The 17,418-nt window shown below is 45.5% G+C and overlaps 1 non-coding gene across 1 annotated transcript; it reads left to right on the top strand.

Annotated features, from left to right (window-relative positions):
• The first annotated feature begins 3,289 nt into the window (after nucleotides 1-3,289).
• On the top strand, nucleotides 3,290-3,365 carry trnap-ugg. The gene has a single exon. It is a non-coding gene; the product is annotated as a tRNA-Pro (tRNA).
• Nucleotides 3,366-17,418: the final 14,053 nt, after the last annotated feature.

The raw sequence follows: 17,418 nt of genomic DNA, 5'->3' as shown, positions 1-17,418 counted from the left end.
CTAATCACATCTATAAATACTATTTATCAAATGGATTACATTGTCATGTTTTTATTGTATGGGAAACTAAAATATGCTACATGTTTTAGTAGGCCTTTGTAGAATATTATATAACGTCTAATCCTGAATGCTGATTGGTTATAATATAAAACATATCCTTACGTGCATTTTATGTACTTCTAAATATACAACTATTCAAAATAAGTAACAACATATTCTTAAGACATGACTGCATTCAATCAAGCAATATTTTATTTTAGATGGTATTTATTTAGATTGATAACAACCCAGTAGATGAATCTGATGTGTATGCTAAAGGAGATGCCCAACAACGTCCCCTACTTAAGTCTGAACGGTCTATAATGCAGTGCCTTCAGAAAGTCACACCCCTTGAATTTTTCCACATTTTGTTGTTCCACAGCCTGAATTAAAAATGGATTAAATTGAGATTTTGTGTCAATGGCCTACACACAATACTCCATAATGTCAAAGTGGAATAATGTTTTTAGAAATTAATTAAAAATGAAAAGCTGAAATGTCTTGAGTCAACAAGTATTCAACCCCTTTGTTATGGCAAGCCTAAATAAGTTCAGAAGTAAAAATGTGCTTAACGAGACACATAATAAGTGCCATGGACTCACCTGTGTGCAATAATAGTGTTCAACAGGATTTCTGAATGACAACCTCATCTCTTTATACCACATATAAAATTATCTGAAAGGTCCCTCAGTCGAGCAGTGAATTTCAAACACAAATTCAACCACAAAGACCAGGGAGGTTTTCCAAAGCCTCGCAAAGAAGGGCACCTATTGGTAGATGGGTAAAAATAAAATAAAAAGCAGAATATTTATTTGAGCGTGGTGAAGATAATAATTACACTTTGGATGGTGTGTCACTACAAAGATACAGGCGTCCTTCTTAACTCAGTTGCCAGTGAGGAAGGAAACCGCTCAGGGATTTCACCATGAGGCCAATGGTGACTTTAAAAACTGAGGATGGATCAACAACATTGTAGTTACTCCATAACACTAGCCTAATTGACAGAGTGAAAAGAAGCCTGTACAGAATACATTCACATTTCAGTCATTTAGCAGACGCTATGGTCCCCCCGTGGGAATCAAACCTACAATCCTGGCATTGCAAGCACCTTGCTCTATCAACTGAGCCACACGGGACACAAATATTACAAAACATGCATCCTGTTTGCAATAAAGTACTAAAGTAAAACTGCTAAAAAATGTGGCAAAGAAATTCACTTTATGTCCTGAATAAAAAGTTTTATGTTTGGGGCAAATCCAACACAACACATCACTGAGTGCCACTGTTTTCTTGGTGGTGGCTGCATCATGTTATGGGTCTGCTTGTCATTGACGAGGACTAGGGAGTTTTTGGGGGGATAAAAAGAAACGGAATAGAGCTAAGCACAGGCAAATTCCTAGAGGAAAACCTGGTTCAGACTGCTTTCCTTCCACTGACTCCTCAGGAGAGTTCTGGACCACCCTCCTGCCTGAACGTCTTGTGGACTAGAGCGCCAGTTAACCCCCCTCCTGCCTGAACGTCTTGTGGACTAGCGCGCCAGTTAACCACCCTCCTGCCTGAACGTCTTGTGGACTAGAGCGCCGGTTAACCACCCTCCTGCCTGAACGTCTTGTGGACTAGAGCGCCAGTTAACCCCCCTCCTGCCTGAACGTCTTGTGGACTAGAGCGCCAGTTAACCCCCTCCTGCCTGAACGTCTTGTGGACTAGAGCGCCAGTTAACCCCCCTCCTGCCTGAACGTCTTGTGGACTAGCGCGCCAGTTAACCACCCTCCTGCCTGAACGTCTTGTGGACTAGAGCGCCAGTTAACCACCCTCCTGCCTGAACGTCTTGTGGACTAGAGCGCCAGTTAACCCCCCTCCTGCCTGAACGTCTTGTGGACTAGCGCGCCAGTTAACCCCCCTCCTGCCTGAACGTCTTGTGGACTAGAGCGCCAGTTAACCCCCCTCCTGCCTGAACGTCTTGTGGACTAGCGCGCCAGTTAACCACCCTCCTGCCTGAACGTCTTGTGGACTAGAGCGCCAGTTAACCACCCTCCTGCCTGAACGTCTTGTGGACTAGAGCGCCAGTTAACCCCCCTCCTGCCTGAACGTCTTGTGGACTAGCGCGCCAGTTAACCACCCTCCTGCCTGAACGTCTTGTGGACTAGAGCGCCAGTTAACCACCCTCCTGCCTGAACGTTTTTTCTGGTTTTCGGTTCTGTTGATCTTGCTTCCTCTCGACTGCCTTTAACTTTTGAAGACAATTCTTTTCATTGTTAGAGCGGCCAATGGAGTATCTGGTCAATAGATAGGTTTTCATCCAATATTCGAAAGGTTTCCATGCGAATATTCTAAAATCTGCATAAAACAATATGCGCATTTTCCCTCAAACTGATTTTTTGTCGATAAAAGACTGTACATGAGAACGTAATTACTTTTGTGGTTAAATTCCTATGTACCACATGAAAAACACAAGTTAAATGGGTTTCCATCGCATCTTCAACTCTACTGATGGTTTTGTCACTAAAGCTGTTGCATTATATAGCAAATGTGCCCACTCTGGCCATGACACATGCCAACAACTCACAGATACAGTGTGGGTATGGCTATATCGATATTATATGTATTTCACAAACGGCAGCTAAGCATCGATCATCATGTTAGCTGAATAAGACCCTTAATATTTATTGGAAAGGAGCATCAAGCTCGTCACGTGCACTTTCACCAATCTGTGTTCATCATAACTTATTTCATCTGTAGCCTAAAACTGCCTGCTTTCCCGAGTCGTAGTGGGAGGACCACGCAACATATCGCGTGACTCCAAGTTTACTTTGATATGATGGTTATAGTGTATTATCAGTGCTTAATTTGATCCGGATCCTGCCGGGAACAGGATCCGGCACCTCTCCATTTTGGACTGTTTTGTTCAGGAACCTATTTGGCCGGATCCGGTACCTCTCCTGGCATGAAAGATAATTGTCACTTTTTGCAATGTAAAAATTATAATAATCTCTCCCAGAACTCTCTCTGCTCTGACAGACATGAGCCTCCAACTCTCATCTCTCCAGCATTGCCCATCATTTATAGAGCCACGCCAAGGGTTCTGGAGGAGCTGCAGCACGCCTGATCAATTCAAATACATTTTACAAAGTTATAGAATTACTGCTGTCTGTTCAGAAATAAATGAAATAATTCAAAATAGCCTACTACACCATGAGAAAGCCTAAAATGTAGTCACAGAGGATAAATAGCTTATTTTAAAATTAACCTAGGCCCCGTGTAGCTCAGTTGGTAGAGCATGGCTTTTGGAACGCCAGGGTTGTGGGTTCGATTCCCACGGGGGGCCAGTAGGAAAATGTATGCACTCACTAACTGTAAGTCGCTCTGGATAAGAGTGTCTGCTAAATGACTAAAATGTAAATGGAGTGTAGCACAATAACAAGGCATACTGTGGGGAACGCGCGGCAAATCTGTCAGAGAAACTTTAAAACATTTTTAGGACTATAATTTCCTCCTCATATTGTAGCATACAATATGTCTAGACACACCTAGGCATAGGCTATTGATGGATTCAAGTTTGTTTTCATTGATCTCAGATTCTCAGTTTTTCAGTGTCAAAATAGCCTGTCATTTCGATCATTTGTGCGGTATTGCGCTTTCAAGACAAATGGTCTTCAAATCAGGAAAGTCGGAGCTCTAGAAAGAGGCCAGAATTCCCAGTTGGATGACCGTTTAAAACAAATGTTTCCAGTCGGAGCTCTAGAAAGAGACCAGAATTCCCAGTTGGATGACCGTTTAAAACAAATGTTTCCAGTCGGAGCTCTAGAAAGAGACCAGAATTCCCAGTTGGATGACCGTTTTAAACAAATGTTTCCAGTCTGAGCTCGTTTTTTCCCTATTTCCCAGTTGTCTTGAACTCATTAAAGTCGGAAGTCTGAGATTTCCCAGCTCAGAGTTTCCAGTTGTTTTGAACACGGCATTAATACAGATTATGCCAGAGTCTGCAGTCAAGTAAAATGACGTGGAATTGCATGAAATGCGTTTATAAAAGGCCAAATTGCTAAAACACTAAAACCCATTGGCTGAACAAAGTTCTCAGTTGCCTGGACTCATTTAGCTAATTATGCAGTCTGTTGTCAATACCTTAAACCATTTCACATGGTAAAACACAATTTGCAGATCTCACTTAGACTTTTCAGCAAAACTCTAAACACGTTCTCATTCTCCAAACACATTCTGCACTCTAATGCACATGTCATCCATACTGGTAAACACAAGTGGCAACAATCAAATACAAATAGAGAACACATGTCATTGATTGAACACAACCACTCAAAATGGATTTAACCTGTTTCAAATGATGCGACACAACCAATATAAGGCAGTTCAGAGAGCAAACAGGTTGTTGTAGGTGGGAAGGAGAAAGTCTGAGAATGGATAGAAGAAACAATGTGAGAGGACGAGGACGACGAGGTGGGCGAGGTGGGCGACGAGGAGGAAGAGGAGGAGGAGGAGGGCAAGAAAGAGGAAGAGGAGGATGAAGAGGAAGAGGAAGACAAAGAGTGGAAATATCTGATGAAATTCGAGCAACAGTCATAGACCATGTTCTTGTCCATGGACTGACAATGAGGGAAGCAGGACTTAGAGTGCAACCCAATTTGAGCCGATTTTCTGTGTCCACCATAGTAAGGACATTCAGAGAAGAGAACAGGTACAGTGTACTACTGTATTTTTGTAATTGCAAATTTACTGTACTACACTATATGCAGCTGTTTCAATAGACGTTTGTAAAGTGAATCACTGTATGTATTGTACTGCATGAATATGTTTTGTAACTGCACAACTACTTTTTGTAGAATTGCAAGGCTGCCACATGCAGGTGGAAGGACAGCTATATTCACTGGGGAGCAAGAGGCCGTTATAGTTGGCATGGTCCTTCAAGATAATGCAATACGACTCAGAGAAATCCAGGAACGAGTGATACAAGACAACACACACTTCCAGGGAATCGAACAGTGTGAGCATTTCCACAATTGACCGTGTCCTCCATCGTAACAGGATGCGAATGAAACAAGTATACAGAGTACCTTTTGAACGCAACTCACCAAGGGTGAAAGAACTGGGAGTTCAGTATGTGCAAGTAAGTGTACATTCAGAAACATCAACGGGCAGTTTATGAACTTGTACCTCCCTCCATACTCGCCTTTCCTGAATCCGATTGAGGAGTTTTTCTCCTCTTGGAGATGGAAAGTGTATGATAGACAACCCTACACCAGAGTAAATCTGCTGCAAGCCATGGATTTAGCCTGTGGTGATATAGGTGAGGAATCATGTCAGGGCTGGATACGGCACACAAGAGGCTTCTTCCCCCGTTGCCTCAGGAGGGACAATATTGCTTGTGATGTGGACGAAGTGCTCTGGCCTGACCCAGCCCAAAGACAAGAAGAAGCACATTGATCACATGTTTACTCCTTTGATTTGTGTCCCTTTTAGTATTGGATACTGTAGTACAGTGCCTTGTAGGATGTATACTGTACAATGGACAAATTGTATGGCCCTGAACATTGTGCTTTCCATTTGTTAACAGAACTGACTGCTCAATAGATTTTGACTGGTTGCAGGTTCATATCAACAAAGAACAAGAATTACAGTATCACAGAGACAAAGGACAAGTTTGTGAGATGCAGGGTACAGTACTGTAAAAATAGAGGTACAAGGAGGAGGAAGAACAAAAAACTAAATTGCAAAGAGCAAAGCAGAGTAGTAATTTCTGATCCATTTTGAGCTACTATGATAGAACATGTTTTCGTTCATCAAAAGACAATGACGGAAAAATATGAAATTTGTTTTGAGATTTAAAATGTACTTCTCCCTGAGAACTGTATGTTTTGAACAATGTGTTTTCTATTTTTCGTTGTATTGTTTACTGACTGCTTGAGAGTGTTTATCATTTTGATCACTTTGTTTATGATTTGAGAGCAGTGTTTGATTTTGAACACAGGTAAAAACTGTTTTGAGGGCGAACGTTTCATTTTGCGAGAGGAGTCAGAGGTTTGAAGATGAGGTTTTGTGTTTAATGTTTTCAGGAAATGGAGCAAGGTTTCAGAAATTGTGTTTTAGCAATTGAGAACAACTAATGCCAAACACCACAGACTACAATTAAAAAGTACTTTCCATAAATATGACAATTTACGTCACATTAAATTAATCTCTTTTTCATATATCACTTCTAAACTGACAAATAAACATCAAATATACCTTTTACAAATACATCAGCACGTTTAATACATTAGTTTCAAGCAATAGAGCATATGCTTTGAATAATGGTCTGTAGGGCAAATATGCAGTTTTGGGCAAATTCTCATATCACTTTGCTCAATTTGTCACATCCAAGGCTTTTGTATGGCTGTTGAAATGTGCAGAACAGTAATCAGCTATGCCTGCCCCATATGTACGGCCCTCTTTGAGTTGTTGCTGGTGCTGCTTTACTTTCTTGACCGTGTCATGTGACCTGCGCCTCCCCTTGTCACACTCCATTGAAGCAGCATCAGCTCTCACAACTCCTCTCTGATTGCTTCCAGTGTCACCAAAGTGCTGCCAATACACAATTAGTCCATCCCATCTGATATAGCAGTGGCTCCCTCATTGAGCGTGGCTACTGCCATACTGGCAATGAGGCTTTTGCCCACGAAGACAGTTTTGGGGCATCGCGACCATATTAGAGTTCAGACGTTCATTTGCATTCTGGGTTCCTCCGTGCTACATTCTTTTGACGACGTTATCATTTGACATCCTGTGATATACAGGTACCATTTTCTGTGCATCCTCTCAATTAAAGAATGTATGGCCTCCATGTTTTTTGCGACTGGGTGGATCTTCACCATTTTCTAGGGCTGGCTGGTACCAGCACCAATGTACACACCTATTCCATAGTTGGAAGTGAATCCTATAATCTTGTGCCAAGAGCCATCAAAGGATCCATGGATGTCTATGATGGCATCCTCATCCTCCTTCAGCAACTCTGCTATGTCTGGGTCTATATCTGCGTATTCTAATTAGCTTTGCAGCACTCCCCATTGGCTGTTGCCCTCTCTGAATCTCTGCTACTAAAGTGGAGGGAAAAAGTACTTATTATGATGTCTGTCGACATTACAGTCATAACTGCAGGACTAAATATCAGCATGTTACCCTATGTACATATTAGCATATCAGCATGTTACCCTATGTACATATTAGCATATCAGCATGTTACCCTATGTACATATTAGCATATCAGCATGTTACCCTATGTACATATTAGCATATCAGCATGTTACCCTATGTACATATTAGCATGTTACCCTATGTACATATTAGCATATCAGCATGCATTTACTTTATGTAAAGCTAATTTCTCAGTAATCACAGTTGGCTACTAAATATTTTTATACACAGCAGGTCACCTGACAATAATGGGCTACTCTCCCTTTTTATTGACCTGTCACTCTCCTGTCATGTCTCTGATATGAGCTGAGACTCAGGGAAGGAATCCCTAGGACTTTGTTTATTTTCCTTAGAGCTGCATAACCAAGTCCAAGTTCGTGTGCTAGAAGAACCATCCTCACATTTATATAAAATGCCCCATCTCCCCTGGAGCCCTCCTGCAGCCTGGAGGAAGTGTCAACACTCCTCCTAAATGCATCACGATCACCTTCTCAGGGTGCCCATTCTATCATGACAGAATTACACAATCCCTGGTTGGTGGGGGTCTATGGTGATTTTCAGTCCAGTGTTTAGACACTTAGGGCAAATCAAATCATGTACAAGTTGGTTTCTTTGTGACATGTGGAATAAAAGCCACTGTTGGCTGTCTGTCTGTCTGGTTGATCGCTGCTAGCTGTCTCCCGAGTGGCGCAGTGGTCTAAGGCACTTCATCGCAGTGCTAGCTGTGCCACTAGAGATCCTGGTTCGAATCCAGGCTCTGTCGTAGGCGGCCGTGACCGGGAGACCCATGGGGCGGCGCACAATTGGCCCAGCGTCATCCAGGGAAGGGGAGGGAATGGCCGGCAGGGATGTAGCTCAGTTGGTAGAACATGGTGTTTGCAATGCCAAGGTTGTGGGTTCGATTCCCACGGGGGTATAAAAAATAATAATAATGTAAGTTGCTCTGGATAAGAGTGTCTGAAAAATGTAAATCTTCATCTCAACTAATGTGTGTCTAGATGTGCTGCTGCCGGCCTCCTCCTGTGGTGCCTGGCCTTAATATTTTACAATTGGTTTCGATTTATAATGTCCGATTATCAAATGGGCATGAACAGGGTCAGGGGAACAGCTCGACTAGTGAATGGAGGCTGCTTTCCTGCCTGTTGGTTTTTAGTTTTTCAATCATATGCTGTGTATGCTCTGGTTATTTCACTCCAAAACCCCACCACTGTTTGGGGAGCATGCAGCCTCTCTCTGCCCGACAGGTGATATTCCGCCCAAACTCTGTATGCCATGGGCTCTCCAACCCTGTTCCTGCAGCTACCCAGTGCTTCATTTGGGAAACCAGGTGGAATCTGTTTTGGATCATCAATAGTAACATGTTTTCACAAGGAAATTTGACTAAATTGTTGACAGCCCTTCTCTCTGCACGCTCGAAAAATGAATGAAGGATAGAGGGGAGGAGATGGAAACGCACGGTGGTGAGATATTCTGTAGCTAAAAGTAATATGTCATCCTATTAATTATGAACATATTTGTTTTCTTCCTATTACTAGACTATATTAAAATCTAATTCTGTAAACCGGAAGGCTAACTCTGTAAGCTGCCCTGCACAATCAATGAACCAACAGCATGGCCTGGGCCTATACGTTCTCTCCCAGACTCATGGATAGGAAGTGTGGAGTGTAACATAAGGTAACCAGTCCATCCAGTATGTATAATAATACAGTCATCACTCAAAGGACATTACTAGAATGTGTTTAATTGTGGAGTCAAGGCTAGACCAATTATGTACCGAAGACATCTTCAATCCTTTTTCTGTTTTTAATGTTTTTCTGCCGTGTGTAATATGCGGTAGGCTATGTATTGGATAATGGTTCAATCATTATTTTATCATTAGTTTTTTTGGGGTTTGGGCTCATATATAGCCTATGTGTATACATAATATACAACATCCACAACAACCATGTTTTTCACTCAGTTTCAACCTGTTGAACTTCTTTCTTCAAATGGATCAATCACAGTGATGTGAGTTTTAAAAGCAGCATACTGTTATGATAATAAATGTTTGATGTGAATTGTTTGTGTGGTCCTCTGTAGCTCAATTGGTAGAGCATGGCGCTTGTAATGCCAGGGTAGTGGGTTTGAACCCCGGGACCACCCATATGTAAAAATATATATATATGTATGCGCACATGATTGCAAGTTGCTTTGGATAAAAGTGTCTGCTAAATGGCAGATTTAAGTTTTGTTGTGAGAGAGTCTTTGTTTGAAGTTGTTGAGTGGTTTTTGGCAATACACTGTAGATGTATGTGTTCCAGAGTAGAGAGTGTTCCAGAGTAGAGAGTGTTCCAGAGTAGTGAGTGTTCCAGAGTAGAGAGTGTTCCAGAGTAGAGAGTGTTCCAGAGTAGAGAGTGTTCCAGAGTAGAGAGTGTTCCAGAGTAGAGAGTGTTCCAGAGTAGACAGTGTTCCAGAGTAGAGAGTGTTTCATGGTAGAGAGTGTTCCAGAGTAGAGAGTGTTCCAGAGTAGAGAGTGTTCCATGGTAGAGAGTGTTCCAGAGTAGAGAGTGTTACAGAGTAGAGAGTGTTTCAGAGTAGAGAATGTTCCAGAGTAGAGAGTGTTCCAGAGTAGAGAGTGTTCCAGAGTAGAGAGTGTTCCAGAATAGAGAGTGTTCCATGGTAGAGAGTGTTCCAGACTAGAGAGTGTTCCAGAGTAGAGAGTGTTCCAGAGTAGAGAGTGTTCCAGAGTAGAGAGTGTTCCATGGTAGAGAGTGTTCCAGAGTAGAGAGTGTTCCAGAGTAGAGAGTGTTCCAGAGTAGAGAGTGTTCCTGAGTAGTGAGTATTCCAGAGTAGAGAGTGTTCCAGATTAGAGAGTGTTCCAGCGTAGAGAGTGTTCCAGAGTAGACAGTGTTCCAGAGTAGAGAGTGTTCCAGCGTAGAGAGTGTTCCAGAGTAGACAGTGTTCCAGAGTAGAGAGTGTTCCAGAGTAGAGAGTGTTCCAGATTAGAGAGTGTTCCAGAGTAGAGAGTGTTCCAGAGTAGAGAGTGTTCCAGAGTAGACAGTGTTCCAGAGTAGAGAGTGTTTAAGGGTAGAGAGTGTTCCAGAGTAGAGAGTGTTCCAGGGTAGAGAGTGTTCCAGAGTAGAGAGTGTTCCAGAGTAGAGAGTGTTCCATGGTAGAGAGTGTTCCAGAGTAGAGAGTGTTCCAGAGTAGAGAGTGTTCCAGAGTAGAGAGTGTTCCAGAGTAGAGAGTGTTCCAGATTAGAGAGTGTTCCAGAGTAGAGAGTGTTCCAGAGTAGAGAGTGTTCCAGAGTAGACAGTGTTCCAGAGTAGAGAGTGTTTCAGGGTAGAGAGTGTTCCAGAGTAGAGAGTGTTCCAGGGTAGAGAGTGTTCCAGAGTAGAGAGTGTTCCAGAGTAGAGAGTGTTCCATGGTAGAGAGTGTTCCAGAGTACAGAGTGTTCCAGAGTAGAGAGTGTTCCAGAGTAGAGAGTGTTCCATGGTAGAGGGTTTTCCAGAGTAGAGAGTGTTCCAGAGTAGAGAGTGTTCCTGAGTAGTGAGTGTTCCAGAGTAGAGAGTGTTCCAGAGTAGAGAGTGTTCCAGAGTAGAGAGTGTTCCAGAGTAGACAGTGTTCCAGAGTAGAGAGTGTTCCAGATTAGAGAGTGTTCCAGAGTAGACAGTGTTCCAGAGTAGAGAGTGTTCCAGAGTAGAGAGTGTTCCAGAGTAGAGAGTGTTCCAGAGTAGAGAGTGTTCTAGAGTAGAGAGTGTTCCAGAGTAGCGAGTGTTCCATGGTAGAGAGTGTTCCAGAGTAGATCCCCGGGACCACCCATACACAAAAATGTATGCACGCATGACTGTAAGTCGCTTTGGATAAAAGCGTCTGCTAAATGGCATATTATTATTATTATTATTAGAGAGTGTTCCAGAGTAGAGAGTGTTCCAGAGTAGACAGTGTTCCAGAGTAGAGAGTGTTCCAGAGTAGAGAGTGTTCCAGAGTAGAGAGTGTTCCAGAGTAGATAGTGTTCCAGAGTAGAGAGTGTTCCAGAGTAGAGAGTGTTCCATGGTAGAGAGTGTTCCAGAGTAGAGAGTGTTTCATTGTAGAGAGTGTTCCAGAGTAGAGAGTGTTCCAGAGTAGAGAGTGTTCCAGAGTAGAGAGTGTTCCATGGTAGAGAGTGTTCCAGAGTAGAGAGTGTTCCAGAGTAGAGTGTTCCAGAGTAGAGAGTGTTCCAGAGTAGAGAGTGTTCCAGAGTAGAGAGTGTTCCAGAGTAGAGAGTGTTCCAGAGTAGAGAGTGTTCCAGAGTAGAGAGTGTTCCATGGTAGAGAGTGTTCCAGAGTAGAGAGTGTTCCAGAGTAGAGAGTGTTCCATGGTAGAGAGTGTTCCAGAGTAGAGAGTGTTCCAGAGTAGAGAGTGTTCCAGAGTAGAGAGTGTTCCAGAGTTGAGAGTGTTCCAGAGTAGACAGTGTTCCAGAGTAGAGAGTGTTCCAGAGTAGAGAGTGTTCCAGAGTAGAGAGTGTTCCATGGTAGAGAGTGTTCCAGAGTAGAGAGTGTTCCAGAGTAGAGTGTTCCAGAGTAGAGAGTGTTCCAGAGTAGAGAGTGTTCCAGAGTAGAGAGTGTTCCAGAGTAGAGAGTGTTCCAGAGTAGAGAGTGTTCCATGGTAGAGAGTGTTCCAGAGTAGAGAGTGTTCCAGAGTAGAGAGTGTTCCATGGTAGAGAGTGTTCCAGAGTAGAGAGTGTTCCAGAGTAGAGAGTGTTCCAGAGTAGAGAGTGTTCAAGGGTAGAGAGTGTTCCAGAGTAGACAGTGTTCCAGAGTAGAGAGTGTTCCAGAGTAGAGAGTGTTCCATGGTAGAGAGTTTTCCAGAGTAGAGAGTGTTCCAGAGTTGAGAGTGTTCCAGGGTAGAGAGTGTTCCAGAGTAGAGAGTGTTCCAGAGTAGAGAGTGTTCCAGAGTAGAGAGTGTTCCAGAGTAGAGAGTGTTCCAGAGTAGAGACCCATAGTAGCAACTGTAATTGAGTACTTACAGTGTCTGCTGTGGCAGGTGGGAAGGTGCAAGTTACCTGAGAAATATCTAATCTCACAATGTTCTAATCTCTCAATGTTCATCTCAAAGTGCATCAAATTCATGCATTTATCTGTTGAAATGCCCTGGACCCCCCATACTGTCTTTGTCTTCAAATCCTAGAAAAGCCCCTGGACATGCCTCACTCCAGTCACAGCTACAACCACCACCACCGACTACCACTACTGTTACCTCTGGGAGAGAGGAACTTCTACCCCTGGGGAGAGAGGAGCTGTTACCCCTGGGTAGAGAGAAGCAGCTACCTCTGGGAGAGAGGTACTTCTACCCCTGGAGAGAGAGGAGAGCGCTACCCCTGGAGAGAGAGGAGTTGCTACCCCTGGGGAGAGAGGAGCTTCTACCCCTGGAGAGAGAGGAGCTGCTACCCCTGGGGAGAGAGGAGTTGCTACCCCCATGGGGAGAGAGGAGTTGCTACCCATGGGGAGAGAGAAGTTGCTACCCCTGGGGAGAGAAGAGCGCTACCCCTGGGGAGAGAGGAGCTGCTACCCCTGGGGAGAGAGGAGCTGCTACCCCTGGGGAGAGAGGAGCTTCAACCTTGGGGAGAGAGGAGCTTTTACCCCTGGAGAGAGAGGAGCTGCTACCCCTGGGGAGAGAGGAGCTGCTACCCCTGGGGAGAGAGGAGCTGTTACCCCTGGGGAGAGAGGAGCTGTTACCCCTGGGGAGAGAGGAGCTGTTACCCCTGGGGAGAGAGGAGCTGTTACCCCTGGGGAGAGTGGAGCTGCTACCCCTGGGGAGAGAGGAGCTGTTACCCCTGGGGAGATAGGAGCTGTTACCCCTGGAGAGAGAGGAGCTGCTACCCCTGGGGAGAGAGAAGCTGTTACCCCTGGGGAGAGAGGAGCTGCTACCCCTGGGGAGAGAGGAGGTGCTACCCCTGGGGAGAGAGGAGCTGTTACCCCTGGGGAGAGAGGAGCTGTTACCCCTGGGGAGAGAGGAGCTGCTACCCTTGGGGAGAGAGGAGCTGCTACCCCTGGGGAGAGAGGAGCTGATACCCCTGGGGAGAGAGGAGCTGCAACGAAGAGAGACTGCAACCCTGCTCGGGAAGAGGTTAACGATTTGTGATTGTTGGGGCACGTTTGGCAGGAGCTTCAGTGATGAAGACTGCTGAACTTGCTGATGTTTCACAATGTGCCATGGCCGTCTCAGTCACCAGGTCTCAACCCAATTTAACACTGATGGTAGATTCTGGAGCGGCGCCTGAGACAGTGTTTTCCACCACCATCAACAAAACACCAAATGATGGAATTTCTTGTGGAGGAATGATGTCACATCCCTCCAATAGAGTTCCAGACACTTGTAGAATGTATGCCAAGGCACATCTACACCAAGGAGTATTGTTCTGGCGGCTCCTGGTGGCAAAACGCCCTGTTAAGACACTATGTTGGTGTCTCCTTTATTTTGGCAGTTACCTGGAGGCAAAACGCCCTGTTAAGACACTATGTTGGTGTTTCCTTTATTTTGGCAGCTCCTGGAGGCAAAACGCCCTGTTAAGACACTATGTTGGTGTCTCCTTTATTTTGGCAGCTCCTGGGGGCAAAACGCCCTGTTAAGACACTATGTTGGTGTTTCCTTTATTTTGCCAGTTCCCTGTAGGTGTATGTCACTCATCACTGCAATACATCTGTTCTTGTACTTTATGCTGCTCTACATTGACATAGATTTCACACAATCATGTCTCTTACATACATTCTAATGACTCAAATTAATTAGTTAGTACTGAAATATAATATTTCTTGGAACTTATGAGTCAAGGAAATGTTTCTGTACATGTCTTTTTTATTTAGTTAATTGTTTATTTGTTCCATTGGTTGGCTGTGTGTGTAGAGAGAGAGAGAGAGAGAGAGAGAGAGAGAGAGAGAGAGAGAGAGAGAGAGAGAGAGAGAGAGAGAGAGAGAGAGAGAGAGAGAGAGAGAGAGAGACTTTTTTGACTTTTTGTCTTTCTTTAATGGTACATCCTCATCTAATTAAAACCTCACCCCACCCCCACCCCTTAAAATAAAGTAAACAGATTACCAATATCCCCTGTACTGCATACTCACCTTTTCCTCTACCCCATGTTACAAAAACAACACCACACATCACAATAACCCAAACCTCACCAACTCTACAACAATATATCCAGACCATCTTCCTCAGCTATACAGACAGCCCCCCCCCCACACACCATATTTCTTGAAACATCTCCACACTTTTTATCATTATATAAAACTCAAATTCCACCCTAAGGAGCGCAGAGACCATCCCATTACATAATAGTAAAGGGTCTGTTATCCCCCCCACATTTGACCCTGTTCCTCCTTGTTAGCCAAATAGCCAACTTTGACTGAGCAAAAAGAAAATTCAACAACACACATTTTACCTTTTCCTTATTTGAATACCTGTACCCCATTATAAACATCCCGACAGTAAACGCCACCCCCAACCTCTCACACAGGCATTCCAACTGAGACATTAAAGGCATTAACCTGGCGCACACAGAAAACACATGAATCACAGTTTCACTCATGACACAGAAAGGACACCCCTGTCTGACTCCCGGTTCAACCCGTGCTAACCAGCTGTTAGTGGCCAGGGCTCCATGTAAAACCCTCCACTGGAGGTCCCCTGACCTCTTTGGTACTGGGAGTTTGTAGAGCCCCCTCCATCTAAAACCAACCATACTCTCCGCTCCACATGCCCCCTGCCACTGATGTGCCTTCACTCCTGTTAGGCTCCTAATGTTCCTTACCTTAATGCAGAGGTTGTAGAGGGCTTTACCTCCCACCCCCTCAAACTCGCCCAGGCTCGGAGTGTTAAAATCTAACAAGTCCTCCAGACCCCCTTGCCAGTCCCCAGTCTCTGCCATCACATGCAGTGGCGGAAATATTGGTGGCCCCTCCCCCTTTGGCTGCTCAAACACCCCCCTTACCGGCTCGGACAGTGCCTCCTGGACCTCCCCCAGGAATCTCTCCAGCAGCCTAAGAGACGTTAGTCCTGTTTGTTTTGCTAGGACTTCTGGGGTTTTCCATCCATCCTCTCCCGGCAGTCGCAGGTCACCCAGCCTTAGTAATCCCGCTGCCATCAGTCGCCTCCTCAGGGTGGCTGACTGAACCGATCTCAAAAGGATGACTGGGTTGTGGAAGATAGGCTCCTCCCACACCCACAGCCCAGGCTCCACACCCTCTTTTCGTGTGGGCCTTAGTAGCTGCCAGGCCCTCAGCACCGCAGAGTAAAAATCGGAGAGTCGTGCTGTACTCAGCCCCTCCAGCCTCATGAGGAATAGCTGCCGGTCCAACCCTAATCCGCCAGCTCTCCTCAGCAGCGCGCATGCTGGCTCCCTCCATCCGACATCAGTATGGTACAGCAGTCTCTGTGCCGCCTTTAGTCGGAATGCAGCCACCCTGCTCTCCAGTTCCACCAGGCCCTGTCCTCCTTCCTTTACGGACATATACAACACTGCCGCCCTCAGCCAGTGATGGCCCGACCAGAAGAAATCCACCAGCTTGCGTTGCAGGTCTGCGAGCAGCCCGGCGGGGGGGTTGAGGACAGCCAGTTTATGCCACAGGGAAGATGCCACCAGGTTGTTGATTATCAGCACCCTCCCTCTATATGACACTTGGGACAGGAGCCACCTACACCTGGCCAGTCTTGACACCACTGCCTGTGACAGCCCCTCCCAGTTCTTCCTGACCCACCTCTCCGAGCCCAGGTACACCCCCAAAATGTTAAGCCCTTCACAACCCCACTGCAACCCCCCTGGAAGCAGAGGAGGGGCCCTATACCCCCATGCCCCACATAACAGAGCTTTGCTCTTTCCCCAGTTTACCTTAGCTGACGAAGCTCCCTCGTACACCTTCAGACTATTCTCTAGTGCCTGCATATCCTGACCATCCCTGACCATCACAGAAACATCATCTGCATACGCTGACACTGCTATGCCTGTCCAGCACACTCCCTGCAGTCTCCTGCGTAGCAGGCCCAAAAAAGGTTCAATGGCTAGTGTATATAACTGCCCTGATAGAGGGCATCCTTGTCTAATGCCCCGCCTCACCCAGACTGGCCTACTGAGCCCCCCTCCCACCTTGACCATACATGATGCCCCAGCATACAACATCTTCACATAGGCCAAAAACCTTTCCCCAAACCCAAACACAGACATCACATTAAACAGATACTCATGGTCCACTCTATCAAAAGCCTTCTCTTGATCTAAAGAGACCAGACCAAAGCTCACATTAGAACTTCTCGACAAGTCCAACATGTCCCTGATTAAGAACAAGTTGTCCGTGATTAAGCGTCCTGGTATGCAATATGTCTGGTCCTTGTGTACTATAGAGTCCAGATGGGACTTTATTCTGTTAGCGAGGACCTTTGCAAATATCTTGTAGTCCGCACAGAGCAATGCCACAGGCCTCCAGTTCTTAAGTTCACACAAGTCCCCTTTTTTGGGCAGGAGAGTCAGAGCCGCCCGACGGCAGCTCATCGGCAACTCTCCTACCCCGACGCATTCACGCAACACGCGAAAGAAGTCCAGTCCAATTATTCCCCAGAATTTTTTATAAAACTCCACTGGGAGTCCATCGACCCCGGTGCACGGCCGGTGGACATCTGGGTTACGGCCTCTGCCAGTTCATGGGACAACAGGGGAATGTCCATTTCATCCCTTTGTACCAGAGAGAGTTTAGGGAGTTCGGCAAACAAAACCTGAGCACACATAGGATCACACCGTTCTGCCTTATACAATTCAGTATAAAACTCCACAGTCCGCTCCCGCATCTCCCCCACCACAGAGGTCACCCGCCCATCTGAAAGCCGTAGACAATGCATACCCTTGGCTTCACCGCTCTGTCTTTCCAAACCAAAGAAGAAGGAGCTGGGAGCATCCATCTCCTTGAGCATGGAGAACCTAGCTCTTACAAGTGCTCCCTTTGCTTTAACCTGGAAAAAACTGCCCAGGTCCCTACGTAGTTCAGCTAGATTAACCTGGAGGCCTACATTGCCTTGCCCCACCAGCTCTACCTCCATCTCACTAATGCTACGTTCGAGTTCCCCCAATACTCTCCTAGCCTCTGAGGATGACAGAGCTGTATACTGTTGGCAGAAAAGCCGAATTTGGACTTTTCCCCACATCCCACCATTGACTCAGAGACTCATACTCCTCTCTTCGCTGCCCCCACC

This window comes from Coregonus clupeaformis, unplaced genomic scaffold (genome assembly GCF_020615455.1).
Source record: "Coregonus clupeaformis isolate EN_2021a unplaced genomic scaffold, ASM2061545v1 scaf0040, whole genome shotgun sequence".
In the NCBI taxonomy this organism is placed as follows: domain Eukaryota; kingdom Metazoa; phylum Chordata; class Actinopteri; order Salmoniformes; family Salmonidae; genus Coregonus; species Coregonus clupeaformis.
The sequence above is the reverse complement of the archived record's forward strand: the minus strand, read 5'-3'. Positions and strand labels throughout refer to the sequence as shown.